At 46.1% G+C, this 13,185-nt stretch overlaps 1 long non-coding RNA gene across 1 annotated transcript; it reads right to left on the reverse strand.

Annotated features, from left to right (window-relative positions):
• Positions 1 to 8,533: 8,533 nt before the first annotated feature.
• Positions 8,534 to 10,036, reverse strand: LOC118239258. Its single transcript, XR_004771052.1, has 2 exons — positions 9,796 to 10,036; positions 8,534 to 9,525 (listed from the first exon to the last, which is right to left on the reverse strand). It is a non-coding gene; the product is annotated as an uncharacterized LOC118239258 (long non-coding RNA).
• Between the last annotated feature and the right edge of the window lie 3,149 nt (positions 10,037 to 13,185).

Below are 13,185 nucleotides of genomic sequence, written 5' to 3' on the forward strand. Positions count from 1 at the left end.
ACTTTCTTATCACTGTTCATCACTGAAAGAAGTCAGAACATGAACTCAAGTAGGACAGGAACTTGTAGGCAGGAGCTGATGCAGGGGCCTTGCAGGAATTCTGCTTACTTGCTGCTCCCCATGGCTCGCTCAGTCTGCTTTCTTATGGAACTGATCCACCAACCCAGGGGTGGCCCCACTCATAATAGTCTGGGCCCTCCCCCATCAATCACTAATTAAGAAAATGCCTGGAAGCTTGAAATTTGCAGGAAAATGGAGGGAACTTGAAGAAACCATTCTGAGCGAGGTAACCCAATCACAAAAAGACAAACATGGTATGTACTCACTCATATGTGGATTTTAGACATAGAGTAAGGGATTATCATCCTACAATCCACACTGCCAAAGATACCAGTAAACAAGGAGGACCCTAAAAGAGACAAACTTTGTCCCCTGGAGAAGGGGAAAGGGTCACCATCCCCTGAGCAAATTGAGAACATGGGAAGAGGGGGGAGGAAGCTACGAGAGTGAGAAGGGAAGAAAAGGAAGGATGCAGAGGTCATGAGGAAGCAGAAATTTTGAGTCAGGTGTAGACTAGAAGAAAGGACAGATGACAGGTAGGATTTTAGTTGGGGGGGTGGTAGAGGAGGAAGGGATGGAGAAGGGAACTGGGATCATAATGTAATTCAATCTTGTTTGTAATTCAAATATATAAAAAATTTAAAAACTAAAAAAAAGGAAAAAAAAGAAAGAAAAGAAAATGTCCTATAGGCTTCCCTACAGCCTGATCTTATGGAGGCATTTTCTGTTGATGCTCCCTCCTCTCCGACGACTTTAGCTTGTGTCAACTTGACATAAAACTAGCCATACCGCTTTAAATAATGGTTTGGTTGGAGTTAGAGCTCAGGTCCTATCCCCTCCTAAGGTCTATCCCTGATACCACATAAGCCAGCATGGTGCCACATACCGGGAATCACACAGCTTAGGAGGTGGAGGCATCCAAAACAGAAATGCTCAAGGTTATCCTCAGGGAGTTCAAGGACAGCCTGGGCTAGAGATCCTGTCCCCAGAAAAGGGTTATTCCCTTTGACCTAGTACTCTTCTAGGATTCCATCTCAAAGAAATGCGCACAAACACGGGAAAGAATTAATGGGGAGTGGGAGTGGAGAATGGTATGCCTGTTTATCTTCCATCAATAAAAATTGGGAATAAATATCTAATATATATATATGGGAGAGGGAGAGTCAGCTGTGACAGAGACAGGCATATAAGATGTAATTCCATCTGAAAGCTTAAGGAGCCCCTTTATATTTTAGGGACAGCAGTAGCACCCAGTCAGAACATGCCAGTGTGAAGCAGAGTTAGGGTTTACGCAGACTTTGAACACAAGAGTTGAGAGAAATAGAGAGATTCTAGGGAAGAAAGCACCAGAGCACGGGCGTGGATTTCTCTGAGACAGCCATACTTCATTGTCTTTCCCTTAGTCATCCATCAGATTGGGGTGGGTTTTGAAGTTATCATCTTCAAGGGTTACCAAGGAAGCTAAGGGAAATGATAGGGTGGTTCCCAAAGGGCAAGATGGTGATGGAGAAAGCAAAAATCCAGACCACAGGGACGCCGGCAGCTGAGGCATCCTCACCGTAGACCAAGTTCATAGTCTTGCTTGTGATTTTCAGAGGAGGTCTGGGGAAAGGGATGAGGCCTGGGGAGGTCTGAATGAGAATGCCCCCCACAGGCTCCGGCACTGGAATACTTGTCCTCAGTAGGTGGTACTCTTTGGGTGGGTTTAGGAGATGTGGCCTTCCTGGAGGAAGGATGTCACTGTGAGAAGGCCTGGAGCTTTCAGGTCACTTTGTCTGCTTCCTGATTGAGGTTTGAGATATAGCCTCTCAGCTGTTCCTGCTGCCAGGCCTACTGTCATGATTCCCTGCTATGACTGCCTCATATCCTCCTGGGACTATAAACCCAAATAAATTCCTTCCTCTATAAGCTGCCTTGGCCCTGATGTCTTACCACAGCAACTGGAAAGTAACTAAGACAGAGCCAATCTAAAATTATATATATTTAGTACTCAGCCTGGTTCGTTGTCATTGTGAGAGGAATGTTGTAACATCTCTGTTGTAACCTTCACAGCGATGTTAATTGCACCAGAACTCTTGATTCTCATCTGGCAAGATATCAGTCAGATTCCAAGGTGAGGGGCTCCTTCTCCTGCCATGCCCTCATCATTTTCTCAGTCTTTCTGTCCTGCCTCATATAAAATGTGATATGTAAAATATGATGTATAAATAATATATAAAATAAAATATGTGTATATGATATATATATATATATATATATATATATATATATATGATAGAAAATAACAGCTTCATTGGGGCCAGTACTTAGAGGTGAATCGTGCTTAGCTTGTACAGGTCCTGGGTTCTATCCCCCAAAATGAACCAAAAATAACATATGAAATAACTGAAATGGGTGTTAGAGAGATGTGTCTGCAGTTAGGAGCTTGATCTTGCAGGGTTCAGTTCTGAGCACTCACACGGGGCAGCTTGCAACTGACTGTAACTCCAGCTCCAGGGCATCTGACATCTCTGGCCTCCGCAGGCACCTGCACTACTATGTACATGCCCCCCACCCCAAACACACACACACACACACACACACACACACACACACACACACACACTATTTTAAAATGACAAAAGTAAATCTTTAATAAGCTGGGCAGTGGGGGTGCACACATTTCCTCCTAGCACTTGGGAAGAAACGGTACGTAGATCTCTGAGTTTGAGGCTAGCCTGGTCTACAAAGTGATTTCCAGCACTGCCAGGGCTAAACAGAGAAACTGTCTCAAAAGGATAAAAATAAAAACAAAAGAATCTTCAAAGAAAGGGGCATTTTTTTCTACAGGTATTTTAAATTAAAACCAAGAAAAGTGTGTGTGTGTGTGTGTGTGTGTGTGTGTGTGTGTGTGTGTGTGTGTGTGTGTGATATAGTCTTATCACAACTTAGTTCAAATATAGAAAGCTAGAGAAATGACCAGAGAGAATGTTACTTTTTAGGAGATGTGAATATTAATTTTGGCTTTCTTTGGATAGAAGAGTTATAAATGACCTTCCCTCAACCCACTATGTAGTGATGGGTATCCTGATATTCCTATGTGGACCAGGCTGACTTGACTTTGTTGTTCTGCTGCAGCCTCCTGGGTGTTAGGACACTGATGTGTGTGACCATTCCCAGATTCCCCTCCCCCCAATAAAACACTTTTTCTTTTTTTCTTTTCTTTTCTTTTTTCTTTTTTTTTTTTTTTTAAGACAGGGCTTTATGAAGCTTGAGTTAGCCTTAAGCTCACTAGCTACTTAGCTGAGGATAGCTTTGAACTTCTGATTTTCCTGCCTCTACTTCCCAAGTGCTGGGATTACAGGTGTGCATTGCCGTGCCCAGGCTTTTCTCTATATCTCTCAAATTTTCTTAGATAAGCATTTAATTTTTTAGGGGAGAGACAGTATTCCTCGTTGGCCTGGAACTTGTTATGTAGACTAGACTGACCCTGGACTCCCAAGTGCTGAGATTAAAGGCATGTGGCTCCACTTTTGACTCAAATTTAATTGAAAAAAAAATAGATGAAATTCATAAGGAAAGGGAGAGAAATGACCAGAGACTCTAGGTGTTCCAGGGATTTCTCCAGCATACTCTAGGGCCCCTGGTGGCTCAATGGGCACCTCCAGGTGGTAAGCAATTGATGTGGATAGGAATTCTAGTATTATCACTTACCCTGCTGTATAAAAGTGACTCATTCACAAGCAAGTCACTTCTTGTTTGTTTTCTTAGGCCTTTAATCTGTAAATTAGTAAATGTAAATTTTTATAGGACAACAAGAGGATTAAGAGGCAGAACCAAGAAAGGCCAGGAACAAATTGTCAGACCTTAGAAAAAAACGGGTTCCCTTCCCACACTCTAGACCTGGAGCTGAGCACCTGCTCACTCCCAGGGAGCACAGACTCTGATGTAGAGTGGCGGTCTCCTGAGCCATGGCGCCAATCCTGTCAGTGCCGAAGTCACACTGGCAACTATGGAAACACAGGGAGCACTATGAGAAGATTTTTAAAAAATGGGCACAGGAAGATTGTCTTTCTCACTGACTCATGGGTCAAGGGTCAGTCCTCTTCTGAAAGTTCTGCTGAACCATCTGCGTGCTCCAGCGGAGCCTCTGCTGGATGTAGTACTGCAGTCAGTGACCTTACAAACAAAGCTGGCTCCTCTCTGACTACAATGCCATAACTGTATTAAAGTACATGCTCATGGGAATGTGTCTAAGTCTGTCTCATCTTCCATCTAACTTACTTCAGTGTTTGCAGATTCTTTTCAGGTTCTTTGAGCCATGACAATTCAGGGAGTTGTTTGGGAGCCTGAAGGGGTCTACTTGGGCTCCAGGCACCAAGGCGTGCTCCCAAACTGGGAGAGAGGTACATGGATTGAACCCTAGAAGGGGCTCTTCAATTATAACCCCCTGCAGGGATCCAGGTGCCAACATCCATGGTCATTGTTACCTCATCCAGTGCTCATCAAGGTCTCAAGTAGGGATGGATCCTGTGTGCCAAACTCTGAAAGTTGAAATCCCCTGTTAGACCCCTGAAAACTCAAGTATTCGGGGTCCCAGGCCACGTTCGCGGTCACCCCAATCACCAGGCGGATTCGAGAGCTTGCTGCAAACTGCACGAGGCTTTATTGTAATTTAACGAGCTAACCCCATGTTAGCTCGGGTCTTTCACCCACCCACCATGGCGGATAGCTAGAAAGGACAGTTTGAAGCCGCTGCGCACAGATCTTTATAGGGCAGCGTAAGGGGAGTGTCTAGGGGTACACACAGGCTCACGATTGGTGTGCCTCCAGGCTTGGAGGGCTTGCCCTGTGTTGATTGGTCAACTGGTTGTTATGGACCATGGGCCCTCCCAGGGTGGTTGCTATGCTCTCTGCGTCATTGCTGTGCGCTTGTCTGTAAAGCACACCCAGAGCCATAAAGCATAGCGCCACCAGCTAACTTCTGATTGGTTCCTTGTCACGAGACAGGCATCTGATTTTCTAGTGACTAACTTCTGATTGTTTCCTTGTCACGAGGTAGGCATCTGACTTTCTGGTTTCTAGGACAAGGTCATAGAAGCACATGTTCGACTGTTATGGCTGCCGAAAGGGAAACTGGTCCCTTCACCCCAAAGATCAAAATTTCTGAAATGACAATCCTACGTATATGTAATCCTAGGACCTGGGACGTAAAGGCAGGAAGATCACCAGTTCAAAGACAACCTGACCCTGTCTCAAAACCAACTGCTGGTAGTGTACACCTCTAATGGCAGCACTAGAGGCAGAGGCAGGCAGACCTCTGAGTTCCAGGCCAATCTGGTCCACAGAGTGAGTTCCAGGTCAGTCAGGCTAAATAATGAGACTCAAAATAAAAACAAACAACAAAAAGGAGGGGGGGCGGAGATTAGAATCCCAGACATTGACATTCTGAAAGTCAAGTCAAAACAATTCCTGATGAAAAAGAGAGCTATATGGGAAGTGAAGAAAGCTGGATTCTGAGACTGGACTTGTAGTCTCCGTTATATACAAGACAATTGTCAAGCTAGTTACTTTCTTACTACTTTCTCAAAATACCATTCTACCTTCCAAATATTGGCCCTTAGCTGCTTGAGGTGACACACAATCTCAGCATTCAGGAGGCTAAGGCAGGAGGATGGTGGAGTTTTCGGATCAGCTTCAAGAGACCTTCTGGGCTGGAGAGATGGCTCAGAGGTTAAGAGCACCGACTGCTCTTCCAGAGGTCCTGAGTTCAATTCCCAGCAACCACATGGTGGCTCACAACCATCAGTAATGAGATCTGGTGCCCTCTTCTGGTGTGCATGTATCCATGGAAGCCGAATGTTTTATACATAATAAATAAATAAATAAATAAATATGCCGCTTCTAAGAGAATAAGAATTGGTCGGTGGTAGCACACATCTTTAGTCCCAGCACTTGGGAGGCAGAGGCAGGTGGATCGTTTGTGAGTTCAAGTCCAGCCTGGTCTATAGAGCTAGTTCCAGGACAACCAGGGCTACACAGAGAAACTCTATCTTGAAAAACTAAAAGAGAGAGAGAGAGAGAGAGAGAATTAAGAAGAATTTGATACCCCTGCCCCCACCCCACCCCCGCCCCCGCCCCAGGGGGCAGCTGACACAGGGCTTCCTTTGCACATGACTCACTAAATGGTGAACTGCTCTCAGTCATGAATTTGACTGTCAAAGCAGGAAGGCCTCTTACATTTCCCAACAAATTTACATAGAAGAACTAGCTCTTGCTTCACTTTAGCCAGAATTGTTCCCACTGTTTTTTATATCAAATATAAACAATTCATGCATGTTCCACGGATCTGAAATTTATTTACATTCAATTATGTATTAATGACTATATCAAATCACTTTATAAATTCAGGTTTGAAGATTTGGTGATTTTTTGTTTGTTTGTTTGTTTTGTTTTTTGAGACAGGGTTTCTCTGTAAGCTTTGGAGCCTGTCCTGGAACTCACTCTGTAGACCAGGCTGTCCTCAAGCTCACAGAGATCCTCCTGCCTCCCAGTGCTGGCATCAAAGGCATGAGCCACCACTGCTGGGCCTGGCTTGGTGAATTTTGTAGAAAAAAAGAAAGGGAGAATTTCAAATGAATCTCTAAACCATAATGAATGATTTGGGATTAGGTATGAGCAAGCATTTGGTAAATGGGTTTCGAGGTATTATCAATAAAGTTTATTTCTGTCCCATTCAACCCAATGCATTTGGTGGAGAGTCAGATGGTTGAGGAAAGAGCTGTAGAAACCTCATATAAAGAAGCTTCATTTGCCCAGCACTCGGGAGGCAGAGGCAAGAAAACTTAAGTTTGATATCAATCTGGGCTATATAGACTCTGTCTTTAAAAGAATAGAAAAAAATAACAATCCAGGCATGGTGGCGCACACCTTTAATCCCAGCACTCAGGAGGCTGAGGCAGGCAGATCTCTGAGAGTTCAGAGTCCAGCCTGGTCTACAGAGTGAATTCTGGGACAGCCAGGGCTATGTAAAGAGACCCTGTCTCAGAAAAGAAAAGAAAAGAAAAGAAAAGAAAAGAAAAAGAAAGAAAAGGAACAGAAAAGAAAGGAGGACCATCTCTCTACGTTGGCATTCTACCCAGCTGATGAAATTCCAGGAGCTTTTAATGAATTAAAAGCAGCATTAGCCTGAAGAAGTCAGCCAAATGTCTAACTGGTTGGAAAATAATTATGTGCACAGTAGGACAAGAAGCCGCTTAAGCGATGCTGTTGCTGTTCAATCACCAGCTTTATTTCTGCCAGATCTGTGGTCTGTATATGATAGCATGTGGGATGGATGCCATATGCACAAAACAACCCAGAAACAGTCCCAGGAGTAGGGAATGCTCCCATCAGTGTGTGTAAAAATCATAGACGAATTTTCCAAAGAAGCATGCCACATGGAAAATGGATGGGAATGGATTATCCAGGAGGTTTGTGCATCACCACAACGCAGGTCTATATAGTTAATGATCCTGGAGGTGAGCCAGCTTTTGTGAACTACTTTCCTGAAATTGTCTTTGATGTATGTTTAATCATCTTATTCTGTGGGGAGCTTGGGGAAGTCAGAGGACTTGGGGCTCCAGTCTCTCCTTTTACCCTGTGGGTCCTGGAAATCAAACTCAGGTTGTCAGTCTTGGCAGCAAGTGCCTTTCCTTCCTGAACGATCACCAGCCCCTTGATCTAGTCTCTCTTTTTGTCTTTGCTTTGCTTTGTTTTAGATTTGTTTTTATGTGTGTGGATGTTTCACCTGCATATATGTCTGTGTACTATGTGCATGCCATTGTCCATGGATGTTAGAAGTGGGTATTGGATCCCCTGGAACTGGAATTACAGATGGTTATTAGCCACAATGTGGATGCTAGGATCAAACTTAGCTCCTCTGGAAGAGCAATCAGCACTCTTAACCACTGAGCCTTTGCTTCAGTCCTTTGATCTACTATTTATTTATTTATTTATCTATTTATTTATTTATTTATTGGAGATAGAGTCTCACTGTATAGCTCTGGCTGTCCTGGAATTTACTATATAGACCAGGCTGGCCTCAAACTCAAAGAGAACCACCTGCTTCTGTCTCCCAAGTGCTGGGATTAAAGGCACGAGCCACTATAACAGGCTTGATCTATTCTTGAAATATACTTTTTTGTCCATCCAATTTTAGTAATTCCCCCATTGTTGGATATAGAATCTAGGACCTTATACATATTAGATAATCGCTCCACCAACTGAGTTACCTCCCCAAGTTCTCACTTGAATTTTTTCTCCCTAGTATTTTATTGTTGTTTTTGTTTGTTTGAGGGTCAAGTGTTCGAAGCCACCCTTGACTATTAATACACAGCAAGTTCAAAGCCAGCCTTGTGTATTTGATGAGACCCTTGCCTTTTAAATCAGAGAGAAGAAAAAGAAATCGAATAATTTTCCAGAATAATGACATTGTTAAGGTGTTACTCTTTCGGGGCTTTAGAATTTAGAGCTATTTTATCACTTAGGATTATGGCCTTTGGGACTGCGTATTTGGGGACCATAGTCTACATTCACCACCATCATGATCATAGTAGTAACAAGAACAACTTAGTTTGATAAGCTTTTCCTAAGACATCTATGTGTCTTTCATCTTACAGATCAGAGAGGATGTGACCCACTCATCATCATCCCTTGCTTGGTCCCTTTGCTGGCTCCTCCAGCTCACCCGCAGCTGTCCCGCTGGGAGTTCTGTTTTCAAGAGCGAGCCTAGCAAACATTCCGCTCTGTGTGCAGCAGGATCCTCTGGGGCAGGAAGCCTTGCATAGTGCTGGAATTTCTAACCCTTAAGATGCTCCTATGTGTGTAGACTGGGGAGGGAGAAGAGGAGGAAAAAAAAAGACAACGGCGGTGGTGTGGTTTGGGTCTAGAGAACGGGTTATCTCGGACTTCGTTTCATTTGGGTCACTTGAGGCTCAACCGACGCCCAGGAGAGAGGCCAACGCGTCATCGCTTATCCGTTACCTTTTCTCCACAGCCTTCCTCCGCCACCAGGGCAGGAGCCTGCTCCTGGTTACCGTGGCAACCGCGAGGAGCCCTAGCCAGTTCCGCTACTGCACTGACTTCTGCAGCCTTAGCTGAGATGCAGCGGTGAGGACCGACAGACGGTGGCAGACCCAGGTTCTTCATTCCTTCCTCGCTGCTCTGGACCCCGAGAGAACGAGGGAAGGCACACGGATGAAAGAAGTGTGCCCCGGGGCCTCCGGATGAGACCCTTTGCTGGGATTTTAGCTGGAAGGTGGAGTCGCCACACATAGGATGCACGCAGCCACAACAGCAGCACCTGTGTCCTGAGGACCAGCCAGCCTGGGGAGACAGGCTCTCACGGAGAGGCAGATGCGGAGTGAAGCCCCAGTCCGTAAGTACCATCAAATCTCCTCCTGGGTGAGCAAATCCCTTAAAGGAAAAGGTTTTGTGTCTTGACGCCTTAAAAAAAAAAAAAAATCACATCTTTAGATTCGTTATGCTTTTCCTTGCCTTTCTGACATATACGAGATTTTTTGGAACAAATCTGTCTGCTTTTAAACGTCTTGTTCTCTTAACCAGTGGGAGCTGTGACACTCTAGTATCTGTGTCTCCTTTACTGCACAACGCCCCACTGGCTGATACCATGCACCATAAGCACACGCCCCAAAGACCGAGAAACATCGCACTCAGTTTCTCAGCCAACACAGCCCATCTTCCTTATGTTCTTACCCCCCTCAAAGAAATAACATCCTTAGGCAAGCTGGCGGTATGTCAGATGTCAGAGGACTGCCTGGGATCCCCACGACACCGTGTCCTTTCTACGAGCTCAAAGTGAATCCATTAGCTCATCCACAGGCGACAATAGTTACACTCAGAGGGACATTTACTTCCGTCCAGTAGAGGGCGCCGGCGCTCGCCTGCACAGCTCGGTAAACAGGCCAGCGGTGCCATCCGCACACGGGTAGGCATGCACGTGCCCGGCTGCGGAGGACCGAGCGCGAGTCAGCCTCTGTCGATCGTTAACAAAGGGATGGTTATACTGGTCCCCTTGGGAGTCAAGGGAAGGGCAAAAAGAGTTCCGGAGCACGGCGTTCGTTTCAGAAGCAAATGAGCGTATTTCCAGGGCAAAGTACTTTGTGTGTCTCCATCAGTGTCTTTCCCTTCCCCGTCAACCCCTCCTCCTCCCCGAGCCCCCAATCTTTGCTTACAGCCCTGGTGATGAAGTGTTTACCCATTTACCGTGCTGAGAAGACAAGAGAAAAAAAAGGGGGGCGGGGGGGGACCTAGTTGGAATGAACGATAAACCGACGGTTGCACTTGCTGGCCCCTGCAGTTGTCAGCCCTAGCTGCATGCTGGAACACCTGGGGTTTCCTGCCCCAGACATTCTGACTTAGCTCCCAGGTGATTCTAAAGCGCTGAGGTTGCCGCCGCCGTTCTAATCAGGATGACGTATTTCCAGGTGAACTCGGTACTGGCTTAGCCTCTCAAATGCGCTGCTGCTGGAGGACGGGGGTGTATTGTTATTGTCATGTGTGACTAGCCACTGTGTGGAAGAGAGCTGGCAGCACCTTTGGCGACCTGGAGCAGCTGAAGGTGAAAGGGATGTCTCAAAGGAGGGAGGGCGCGCCTCTCTCAGAATGGGCTCCTTCTCGGAAGAAAACGCTCTGACCTATTTTCCAGACCAAGGAGAAAGGAAGCGTGGGCCTCTGAGGGACTGTAGAGGGAAAACTGCCAGGGTCTTAGAAACGGACTCCAAGTCTGTATGGTTATCAAAGTCACACCTGTAACTGCCCCCCTCTCCAACTGCAAGGAGAACGGCTGTGGGAAAGAGTGGGGTGAGGCGTGGTGATTTATGCCTGTAGCTCCAGGACTTGGGCGGTGGAAGCAAGAGGATCATGGGTTGAAGGCCATCTTCAGCTGTATAGCAAGCTTGAGGCCAGCCTGGGCTACATTAGACTTCCAAGAAAGAAGAGAGTGAAAGAGAGAGAAGTCAGGAATACGGTAGCCGTTTGAACAAAGGAAAAAAGCAGATAAAATGACCTAGAAATTATAGTCCTAATCCTTTTCAAGACTGAACTGATTACAGCTTTAAAGCTCCTCTACACCTAAGGGAAATCTTACAAATGCCCTTTCCCTGAGAACTGGAACACCAGGGTAACATTCTCTCCACAACCACTCTTGCAGACCAGGAAGCAAAAAGCTTTTTCTAAACTTTGCATTCTAAAGCTATCTCATGAATATTCATAAGTCATAAATGCTGGGAAGCAGGTGGGAGGCAGAAGCTACACAGCTACTTCTCTACAGCCTGCAGTGCTCACTCAATTAGGTAAGACCTCAGACTCCAGGCCTGTGCGGGGAAAACTGTAAACAGCCTACAAAGCCCAGCACTTGAGAGGTAGTAGTAGGAAGGTCACTGCATGTTGGGTTCTAGGACAGCCTAGGCTACCTAAGATTCTCAGAACCCAAAAAACGAAACAAACTACAAAGTGTGACCTAGTGCTAGTATTTTCCCCATCACAGCTTTCTAAGGCTCTCCCATTAATTTTGATTAAATCGAGAAAGGGCTAAAGTCTTCGTGGGGGGATGGGTGCAAATGACAGTCCTGCCTATTAGACTGAAAGCCTGGCCTCTGTCATTCACTTCATAGATTGGAAGAAGAATTAAGTGACCACATAAAGAGCACCCACCCACCCGACTTCGATCACAAGGCCTCCTGTGCCAGGCTGAGAGAGGGGCCCAGGAGGACACCCACGCGGAATGGCCACAGCTCTCCCATGCATTGTACCTGAGTACTTTGTCTCCACATTCCCAGCTAGGACTGGACAAACCTCTCCTTGTGCTTATTTACCAAGCAACCCCAAACAGTTACAACCATCTCCATCCTTCCCTTTACTTATTGTTCTAGTCTCTTTAGACTCTCTCTCTCAGACACACACCCCCCTCTCTCTCTTTCACACCCACACCTCTTTTACACACACACCTCTCTCACACACACACACACACACACCCCTCTCTCTCACACACACATCTCTCTCTCTCTCACACACACACACACACTTCTTTCTCTCTCACACACCCACACACATATACATCTCTCTCTCTCTCTCTCTCTCTCTCTCTCTCTCTCTCTCTCTCACACACACACACACACACACACACACACACACACACTCACTCACACACACCAAGGATTATGTTGCCTCCTGGTGGAGTTGCCCTGTTCTCTGGAGACTGCCTCTACTTATCCTGGGCCTCCTCCAGGGTTTCCCCAGCGCTTGCCCAGCACAGGGAGCTGTGGGCATCCTTTGCCTGGGCAGTTCTTAGCTTTCTTCACTGACCTGTGCTCTTTTGTTGTTGTTGTTTTTGGTTTTGTTTTTGTTTTTTTGAGACAGTGTTTCTCTGTGGCTTTTGGAGGCTGTCCTGGAACTAGCTCTTGTAGACCAGGCTGGTCTCAAACTCACAGAGATCCACCTGCCTCTGCCTCCCAAGTGCTGGGATTAAAGGCGTGCGCCACCAACGCCCGGCTGACCTGTGCTCTTTGGACAAGTTCTGTCAGACAGGTGGCTCAGGGTGGCTTCTGCTATCCAGCCCCAAGCCCCCTTTCTGACTGGTCACCACAGAGCTGACCCACCTCACAAGGCAGGATGCCAACATTACAAAGACTGCCCATCCACTAGGCGGCTAACCAAGAACAGTACATCTGGGTCTCATCTCACACCATCCCTTCCCACCACAACCACCAAGAGCTACTCCCTGAAAATGACAGAGTCCTCCACAGCCCAGGAGGAAGCGTCCAGGAACCCAGCTCACCCTCAGAAAGAGCTGCCTAAACTCAGAGGGGGAGGCCCTAGGAGCCTCCGGTGCTTTATTAAAGCCCAAACTGATACTTTAGCAAACTGGATTGTGACTCATCAGTGGGCCAGGAAATCAATTTTGTGGGTCATAACCAGCATTTTAAAAAAAGAAAAATTATCCAAATGTGCCACACAGATGGAGAGGAGGTTTTGTAGGCTGAAATGTGTGTATTGGTTTTGTATATGTCTGTTGTACACTGAGTCATGAAGCTTTTGTTTTATTTATTCTTGGAGTTAGGGATCAAATCCAGAGCCCTGCCCATG

This window comes from Cricetulus griseus, chromosome 8 (genome assembly GCF_003668045.3).
Source record: "Cricetulus griseus strain 17A/GY chromosome 8, alternate assembly CriGri-PICRH-1.0, whole genome shotgun sequence".
In the NCBI taxonomy this organism is placed as follows: Eukaryota; Metazoa; Chordata; class Mammalia; order Rodentia; family Cricetidae; genus Cricetulus; species Cricetulus griseus.